General features: G+C 41.9%; 1 pseudogene; it reads right to left on the reverse strand.

The window, feature by feature from the left end:
* Window positions 1-2,244: 2,244 nt before the first annotated feature.
* LOC144753909 (ras-related protein Rab-11A pseudogene) lies at window positions 2,245-2,956 on the reverse strand (annotated as a pseudogene).
* Between the last annotated feature and the right edge of the window lie 7,014 nt (window positions 2,957-9,970).

Here is a 9,970-nt window from a genome sequence, read left to right on the forward strand (position 1 = left end):
CACATGAACTGCACGTAATCCGTGCTTGTTCAAGAGTTTGTTTCGCCTTCTATACACTCAGCTATTAATCCCTGCGGGATATAATAGCCGAGACCTAAAAAAAGGACTTTTCAGCTCCATATGCAGCCAGGAGTACATGGAGCATCATGAGGGAGAGAAAGCAGCAGAACTGAGTGAAGGAACCCGTGGAAATAGGATGGCTAATAAACAAAATATCTAAGAATTCCCAAGAGCTCCCACAAACAATTTAAAATGAAGAAAAGAAAAAAAATGTTGCTCCCCAGGAATTGAGAAGAATGAATGTTGCTTGGTTAGTGTGAAATGACTATTCCCTCTGCCATGTCATATCACCAACTCCCAGCTCTATTCTCATCTTTCGATTCCAGAAGACAAGAGGCCTGCAGTGCACTCATCTAGTTTCACACACATGATGATTGCAAGCACAGACCGGGAGCATAACGCTTTATCAACAGAAGAGACATGACACATTACAAAGAAAAAGTTCCTTGCACGTCGTACAAGGGTGCAGGGGGGTTGTGATTGAAGTTATTTTTGATAAAGCAATAAAAACTGGTTTAAATAATGTGTATATATATGTGTATATATATATATATATATATATATATATATATATATATATATATATATATATATATATATATATATATATTTAAAGGGTCATCCAAATGGCTGCAGTCCTTAACACCACACACCTCATTGAGTGGTACTACCTTTGTACTGTACTTGAGGAGAGAGGAATTTCTGGGTGAGCACACATCGCACTTTGTCTCTTCTGTGCCAAAACACACAGCCTACATCATTTTCACACTTGTGTTGTAGAAATATTTTTTTTGTAGTGGAAGCTCTTCTAATACTGCAACTTTGTCCACTTACCATATGCCTGGCACTGCATGCAGCAATCCTTAAAGGTTTAGTACTATTTAGTGAAATTAGGAAGTAAATGTTTACTGCGAGCGGAATGCCAACTGCATCTTTCTTGCAGTAGTACTTAGGGCGCTACAGGGATTACTTAATTAAAGAGGGGTAAATATTTAACGCTAACCATACTTTTATAGATTCAGTAGCGGCTTAGTAGCATTTTTGCCAGTGTTAAATCCCTGTTAGTGATCGTATCCTGTAACTTTACACAGAGATTCAGTTTTGCTACCCTCTTAAATGAGCATGCACAAGACAACATGAATATTGAGTAGCAAGATCACTCATGAGTACATTCCACAGTCTAAGAAAACTTACTTTTGAAGAACCAATTTCCAGATCTCTGCACACAGACCTTTGAGATCAATATTCCACACACTTAAAAATGTTTTCATTTGCCGTTGAAAGTAATACTGAAAATCCATGGTAGGGGGCTCATTGACTTGAATCTTCCATAATACCAAATTTAGCTCAACTGTGAGGATATTTCCCATCCTTTAGTCTTAATTCAAAATAAGGATGACAATAGAAGTATAATAGCCATTTCATCAGCAAAATGTTGAAGTGGTATCTATACAGGTCTCAGAATAAACTATCTGGAGCTCGTACAAAGAAGCAGTCCATCTTGACCTCATAACTGAACCCCAGGTATTTTTAAGTGTTTGTATGGCCTATTTGTTAACAAATGCAAATAACAATCCTCCAAACTCCTGAGAATCAGGGTTTGTGGTTTGGTTCAGTGGCCATCCCCAGACTGGTGTGGAGGACAGGCACTGCTTTCAAGGGAGGGTTCTACTGTACCTAGGACTATGGGATATGGAAAACCATTCTGCTTTTAAGAACAGCTTAAAATTGTCATTCTAGAGAGGGACCCAAGTATCTAGAAATCAGTTTTGTTTTGCAATGGCTTTTCTCATCTTCCTGCAATTTAACCTGCTTTTATTTTTTTTTCACAGTCCCCAGTACCATAAGGCAGTCATTGGTGGCACCGTCCACTATAAAACTACAATCAACCAAGTCATCGCAGTGCAACAGTATTTTGTTTCCTGTATTGCAGTGCTTGCAGAGCAGCATATTTTCAAGTGTGTAGCAAACATTACATAATCTTATAGCAGTTAAGCGAGAAAAATTATGTACTGCACTATTGTGAATTCAGCCATAACGGATTAGCCCCATAGGCTTTAAAGACTTCCCTCCCCTGAGAGTGGTGGTTAGAAATCTTACAAAGCCAGTGGAGAACTTTGTTTTTTAAAATCATAAGAATTTGAAACATGTAAAAACCCAAGACAGGGAGAACAAACCAAAGGCATCCAGCCCGGAAGGAATGGGCTCAGCAAGAGCATTCCAAATCGTCTGAAAGAGGACTAGGCAGCACCTCCAAAGAGGGTGGTTGGGGCTTCTTAGATATTTTGACAACACTGCATCTTTGGTTTGTTCTCCGTGGTAGGTGGCACGTGGTTTGGGACCACGTTGTTGCTTGGAGACATGTCATTCTCTCGCCGATCCGCCATCTGCTTCTGTGAGACAATACGGTAAATTTCTGTGACGATCGTTTGGAAAGCAGCTTCTACATTAGTGGAATCCAGCGCAGATGTCTCTATGAAAGACAGACCATTCTTTTCTGCAAAAGCCCTGGCCTCATCAGTAGACACTGCTCGCAAGTGACGCAGGTCACTTTTGTTGCCCACCAGCATAATGACGATGTTGCTGTCTGCATGGTCCCGAAGTTCCTTCAACCACCATGCAACATTTTTGTAAGTGAGGTGCTTGGCGATATCGTATACAAGCAGTGCTCCAACAGCACCACGATAGTATGCTGATGTTATAGCACGATTTCGCTCCTGCCCTGCGGTATCCCAGATATGGGCTTTTATCGTCTTTCCATCCACCTGGATGCTCCGTGTGGCAAACTCCACCCCAATAGTGCTTTTGCTCTCTAGGTTAAACTCATGCCCACTCCTGAGTTTCCAATGAGGACAACTTTGAAAAGGTAGTCATACTCGTCGTCTCAGGTTCCCATGACTGCAGCCTCTGTTCTAAGCTCTGTATCGGGAGAAGTTAAACCCCTTGCAGAGTTTTTAATTTAAATCAATGGTGAACCCAAACTGCGAAAGGTAGAAGTAGTGCCATCTCTTCCTGAAAGTTCCTACTAGGTACAGATATACATAGATTTCATGAGTGCTTGTCAGTCCTAACAACTTCTAACAGTAGTGGGCTGGTTGAAAAAAGCTCCTTTTTGTAGGAAGGAGATAGTGGCCCCCCTTGCAAATTAGCCAAATCCCATGAGGAAAAGAGAAGAGAATGGACTCAATACTGTGTGTCTTCCGGCTCAACACTCACTTGAGCCTTTACATCCTCGGATGAATTCCAGAGCACAGGACGAAATTTCCAAACTGCCCAGAGGGCAATAGTTCCTTGATACTATCAAGCACCAGGCACTTGCCTGGGAACAAGTGTAGGAGGACAGACCAGACAAGTAGGACCATTATTTTGCAAAAAAAGGGCTTGCTGTAAAGAATTTCTCTAAACAAGGGACACACAAAAGAGTACCAGTGGCATTCTGTGAGCAAGCATTACACTTGGCTCATAGTCCAAAAGGACAGGAGCACAGTCTGAAATATCTTCTAGAGAAATTCTATTGGCCTGGGGTATATCGGGAGGTAGATACGTTTTGTACCTCTTGCACCAGATGCCAATTAGTCAACGCCCTATTACTTCCCTGTGTTCCCCTACGGCCACTCCCCATATTTGATGCACCCTTTCAGCGAGTGGGTATGGACCTTCTCGGTCCACTAATCCTGTCTGCTCGTGGACAACAAGAGATCCTAGTATTAGTGGACTACGCAACACAGTATCCAGAAGCCATTCCCCTGACAAGCATGACTACCATGTGTGTAGCACAGGCCTGGATTCCTTTCTTTTCTCGTGTAGGTTTTCCCCACGTAATCCTAAACGACCAGGGCACCCCCTTTATGTCACGCCCAGCTAAACCGATATGTAGTCCACTGTGTATTAAACAAATCTGTACTGCAGTCTTTCACCCCCAAACAGACAACCTAGTTGAACAGTAAAATAGAACCATTAAAACCATGTTTAGGAAAGCTGTTCATAAGTCAGGGAGGTATATGGATAGGAAGCTGTCCTTTGTTCTGTTCGCCATTCGGACACATGAACAGAGGTCAACAGGGTTTTCACCATTTGAGCTACTGTTTTGGGAAAGAAATACGTACTCTCCTTGACATGGCTGCAGAAGAGTGGACAGAGGAAGAAGATGAAAGCAAACACCTACTCTCATATAGTACTGCACTGAAAGAAACTCTTAGTACTCTATAGGAAGAAGTACATGTAAACATGGAGAAGGGCCGAACCCCTCAAAAAGTAACACGAGGGTATCAAATTAAGGGAGATCTCAGTGGGAGACAACGTTTAAATTTAGCTAGCAAGTACTGAAAAGAAATTGCTTGCGACATGGCAAGGCCCCGATCAAATATTAGATAAAATCTCTCCAGTGACCTATAAGGTATCCATCCTGCATAAAGGAAATAATCCACATTTTGTATAGCGCACAATCACCCGTTAGGGTCTCTAGGCGCTGGGGGCCGTCGGGAAGATTAAGCAAGCTATTGCCCAGAGTCGCATGGTGCTGGGCTAACCTGCCGCCGGAGCCGGGGATCGAACCCTGAACCCCAGATTCCAGCGTCAGTCGCCCTGGCCGCGGCGCCACACCTCTCCCAATAAACATATGTCATGTGAAGAATGTAAACCTTCTAAAAGCCTGGGAAGAACCGCCATCAAGTTCCATAGAAGATAACCAACATAAATCATATCAGTGTCAGCAGACGACTAGATATGCAACTTCAGCCCCTAGTAGACAATACAGAGGGTCTAGTGAAAACAAGGAACAAACAGTTAGAACAATTAACACTATTGGGCCAATTTTCTATCTTACTATCCAGTACCCCTGGTTGCACCTCTTTGGTTGAACACAACTGAATTACTGAGAGGTCAAAAATAGTATCGCATTCCAGCTGCTAGGAGGCAGATATCATTGAACCTTCTCGGAGCACCTGGTACTCTCCAGTTGTTCTTGTCCCCAAATCCGCCAGAAGTCTTCGATTTTGTATCTACTTTCGTCAGTTGAATGCTATCTCCCGGTTTGATGAATAATCCCAAACCCAGTGTGGACAAACTCAAAGAAAGGTTAGGAGATGCCAGGATTATGTCCACGGTTGACCTCACAAATGGATACTGACAGATACCTCTTTCTCCAGAAGCCCAAGAAAATATAGCCTTTTCGATGCCCACTGGACTCCATCAGTTCAAGTTCCTTCTATTTGGCCTTCGCGGTGCCCCTACCACCTTTCAAAGGCTTATGACTCTCCTTCTATACACATGAAAAGTGTGCAGCTCTGTAATCAGATGATATAGTTGTCCACAGTTCTGACTGGGAGACACATCTTCTTTCGGAACAAGTTCTACGTGCATTGCAACAGAAAGGCCTTACCCTGCATCTTAGAAAGACCATTTTTGTTATCAACCACATAGAGTATTTGGTGTTTGATATCCAGGCAGGTGTTCTTTGCCCTCAATTAACAAATTAGAGGCTAATCAAATATTCCACGCCCATCTACAAGAAAAGACATGCGTTCCTTCTTAGGCCTCGTAGGATACTACTGTAGATTTGTTCCCCAATTTTCTGAAGTGGCTAGCCCCCTCACAGACCTACTAGTACAGAAAACCCCACGGAAAGAAATCCATTGATCTGCGGTGAAGTTTAAGAATCAAGGTACTATTATGTCGAGCCCCTGTACTAATGTGCCCTGATTTCAGGAAGACGTTCGTACTACAGACTGGCACCTCTGGTTGTGGTCTGGGTGCCGCCTTGTCACACCAGGACCACAATGATGATTTACGACCCATTTTGTTCCTCGGTAGTAATTAATACCCTAGGGAACTTAACTTTGCCACCATTGAGAAAGAATGCCTTGCAATTAAAGGGGCTATGGAGGCCCTACAGTATTAGATCCTGGGACCTTTTGTTTATTTTACTCACAGATCATGCTCCTCTTCTCTAATTTGCTTTCCATGAACCCTAAAATTCTCAGTTGGTTTCTTGCTTTACAGCCCTTTTCCTTTTAAGCCCTCCATTTCCCCAATAAACTGCAGTCAAATGTGGATTTATTTTATCTCAAGGGTAGCACTTCTTGTCACAATTACTTTGCTTAGACTGATTAGTGAGATTTAAGCCTTCATCATGATTGAACCCAATATAAAAGTTCACACAGATAGTTTAGTCCTCAGGACTAAGCTGAATTCTTTGTTGAAGGTGGTCTCCCCTTTCCACCTTAACCAAACCATTGAATTTCCAGTTGTCTTTCCGCATACAGATTTGGTAGCAGAGAGCTCTACACTCTAGACATTAAGAGAGCCTTTTTACACTATGTTGATAGGACAATTGTTTTCCTTGCCACTCAGCAGCTGTTTGTCGTCTACATTAAACCACACAAAAGTAGGGCTATTTTTAAAACCGGGGGCAGCACGCTCGCTAGTCAGATGTATTTAGATTAGATATGCCAAAGCCAAATATCAACTTCCACCCAGGCCCCATTCGACACACTAGAAGGCCTTTTCTATAAACTTTCTGGTAAGTATCCCACTAGCTGACATCTGTAAAGCAGCTACCTGGTCCACACCAAACACTACTATGTGGGTGTCAGAGCTAGTCCACAAGCCCAGGTAGGCAAAGCTGTACTACATAACCATTTTCAGTCTTCTGCAACTTCATCTAACTAGGCATCCCTTAAAGAGCAACTGCTTCGCAGTCTATGCAGGGCATGTGTAACTACAGCTACACATGCCACAAACAGAAAATGTTACATATATATATATATATATATATACACATTCTCTCTCTCTCTCTCTCTCTCTCTCTCTCTCTCTCTCTCTCTCTCTCTCTCTCTCTCTCTTTTCCCCCCACAATTTTCTTTCCGGCTGCCTGACCGCCGGTGATGCAGAGTATGCAGGCTTCCAAGCACCTTTCTCACGACATTGATTATCAATCAACGTCATGACAAAGGTGCTAGGAAGCACTGAAATGAGTTGGTGTTGCGTTACTCTGCTAAATAAATGATTTTGCAACCTCTCCGTAGTGCCGAGGTTTCCTGTTACTAAGTTGAAGGCGTTGGAAGTGTATATATATATATATACTGAAAAAACCATAGGTTTCACACCAGTTATAGTTAGGTGGAAATTTTACTCGCATAAAACCATTGAAATTCCCACGTTATAGTTAGTTGGACTCACTATAACTTGCGCGTGCAATGCACTGCTGATGACGTCACATATTACATCACTCATGACATGGTCAGAGGCATCACTCATGACATCACTCATGACAACATCCTTGTGACAAAGTGGCAGACCTCCTATCAGCATAAAATAACCTTTGACACACACATTCAAAAATAGAAACTAACATTTTCTTAAAAAAGGAGAAACCAATACCAATTACAACAACTTATTAGGTAATTCCAACATCTACATACACATCCACTCATTCACCAACAGTTCTATATAGTCACTCATGCATGTACTTACTCATCATATGTACTCATACACCTATACATCCTGTTACACATTAATACTCATCCATATAGTTACTCACACACAAATTCACACATGCAAATAAACTATCAAAAAACCATTTACTTGATTATACTGCTATATAAACTTGGGCGTGCTTTTTGATAATAAGCTCACGTTCCTCAGCCATGCCAATGCTGTGGTCTCGGCCTCTTTTTTTACTTTAAGAATGGTGAAGAAAATGCTCCCTTTTCTTCCCCCAACTGCAGCTAAAACCCTAATGTCCTCCTTGGTGTTATCCAAGGTGGACTATTGCAATGGCCTACTACTTAACGCACAGAAGCAAGTTGTGAGCAAATTACAGCTTGTCCAAAATGCTGCTGCAAGGATTCTTATGGGGATACCGAAGCACGCTTCTATTTCTCCCACAATTCGTGAGCTCCACTGGCTACCTATAAGAAGCCGGATAAAGTTCAAAGCCATGTGCATTACTCACAAGGCCTTGAACAACAATGGACCTGATTTCTTTAAAAAAGCATTCAAAATGTATAAACCCAGTCGAACACTACGGTCATCTTCGGCCCAACAGCTCCAAATTCCATGCACAAAAAAGGTAACATGGGGAGATAGACGTTTTGTAGTGGATGCATTAAAATTATGGAACCAGATTCCTTCCCAGATTAAAGACCATTCTTCGCTACTCTCATTTCGGAAACATCTTAAGACATGGCTCTTTAATCAGTAAGATGTCACCGGAACCCTCGTAATCTGCAAACTCTAGCGCCGAGACACCGTAAGGTATTTGTGCGCTCTAGAAATTTTAAAAATAAATAAAAAAATAAATAAATAAATATACACACCACTACACATACTTCTACAGAAACGGAAACATATTTACTCTCTTAAACAATCAATTATAAAAACACATACTCACTAACCCACCCATACACACAATCATCCACCCATACAGTCTTGCACACATGCTGTCTTCAAAATACATACAAATAGTGAGTCACTCATTCATGCATCTGTGCTCTAAGTAATATCCCCCACCGAACCATACAGACACGGATACTGATACTCAAAAAAACAACTAATAACCCATATACACACTCATGTAGCTACTCACCAACCCATGCAGCCACTTATACACAAAGTGAGACACAGATACAGATATTTAAATATTTAAACATTACTCGCTAATATATGCATTCACTAAGATACATTTAATAAGTCAGTTAACCAATCAATTTTACACAAAAAAACATCCATTTAGACATTTATTTACCCATTTATTCTTCCATCAACCTTTAGATATACATATATAAAAAATATGTATTTTTCAGAAAGATACACGTTCACTGGATGATGTCATCAGTGATGTCATGAGTGATGTCACTGACCATGTCATGAGTGATGTAATATGTGACGTCATCAGCAGTGCATTGCACGCGCAAGTTATAGTGAGTCCAACTAACTATAACGTGGGAATTTCAATGGTTTTATGCGAGTACAATTTCCACCTAACTATAACTGGTGTGAAACCTATGTTTTTTTCAGTGAATTTAATAGGTTTTTAAAATGCTAATTCCTAACTATAACTGGTGTGAAACCTATGTTTTTTTCAGTGAATATATATATATATATATATATATTACCTACTGGCGGTCGCCAGTAGGTAGTTATATTTAGGATTGTTTTCCATAGGGAATTCGCAACATTCTATTGGGAATAACTTTGGCGCCGGTTGAGGAATCTGCCTGAAATTGTCGACAACTTTGCCTCGCGGCGCTCCGGTCCTTCCCTGAAAGTTTGGGGGGGATCCGTCATGCGGGGGCTGAGATAAAAGGGGGGTCCCAAAACGTGTTTTCCCCATGTTAAGTTCCATAGGACGGTCGGACTCACTTTTAGCTCGAATGGCTGAATGGATTTTCACCAAACTTGGCAAAATTGTAGTGACTGGTAACCCGATGTGCCTTTGCTATGTCTCAAGATATGTGCTCCAGAGGATTTTGAGTAATTTAGGTTAAAAAAAATATATATATCTATAAGCGCGCACCGGGGAGCGCTCCGGGCGCGCCACGCGACTTGCGCACGGAAAGCTGATTGGCTCTCGGGTGTCTGTAAACATTCCAAACAGTCCGGAGCGGCCGCCATCTTGTGTCTCGGTAGGATCGAGACACAAGAGGTGGCAAAAACAAAGGGGGAAATAACCAAAAGGGGGCAGGGTAGACCCCCCCTGACCCCCTAGGTTTGATGTGGGGGCCATAAAAGGGCCCCGCGGGGCAAAACATTGTTTTTTTTTTCGATTTACGCGGGGGGAGCGCCCGGTACGCGCACCGGGGAGCTTACCGGGGAGCGTACCATGGAGAAAAAAGAATGACAGAGTTTCCAAAAAATTTAGCATTTTTTTATAAATTGGAGGTAGTTCTAAAAAGAACAGTTTTTTTTA

This window comes from Lissotriton helveticus, chromosome 5_1, assembly GCF_964261635.1.
Source record: "Lissotriton helveticus chromosome 5_1, aLisHel1.1, whole genome shotgun sequence".
NCBI lineage: Eukaryota > Metazoa > Chordata > Amphibia > Caudata > Salamandridae > Lissotriton > Lissotriton helveticus.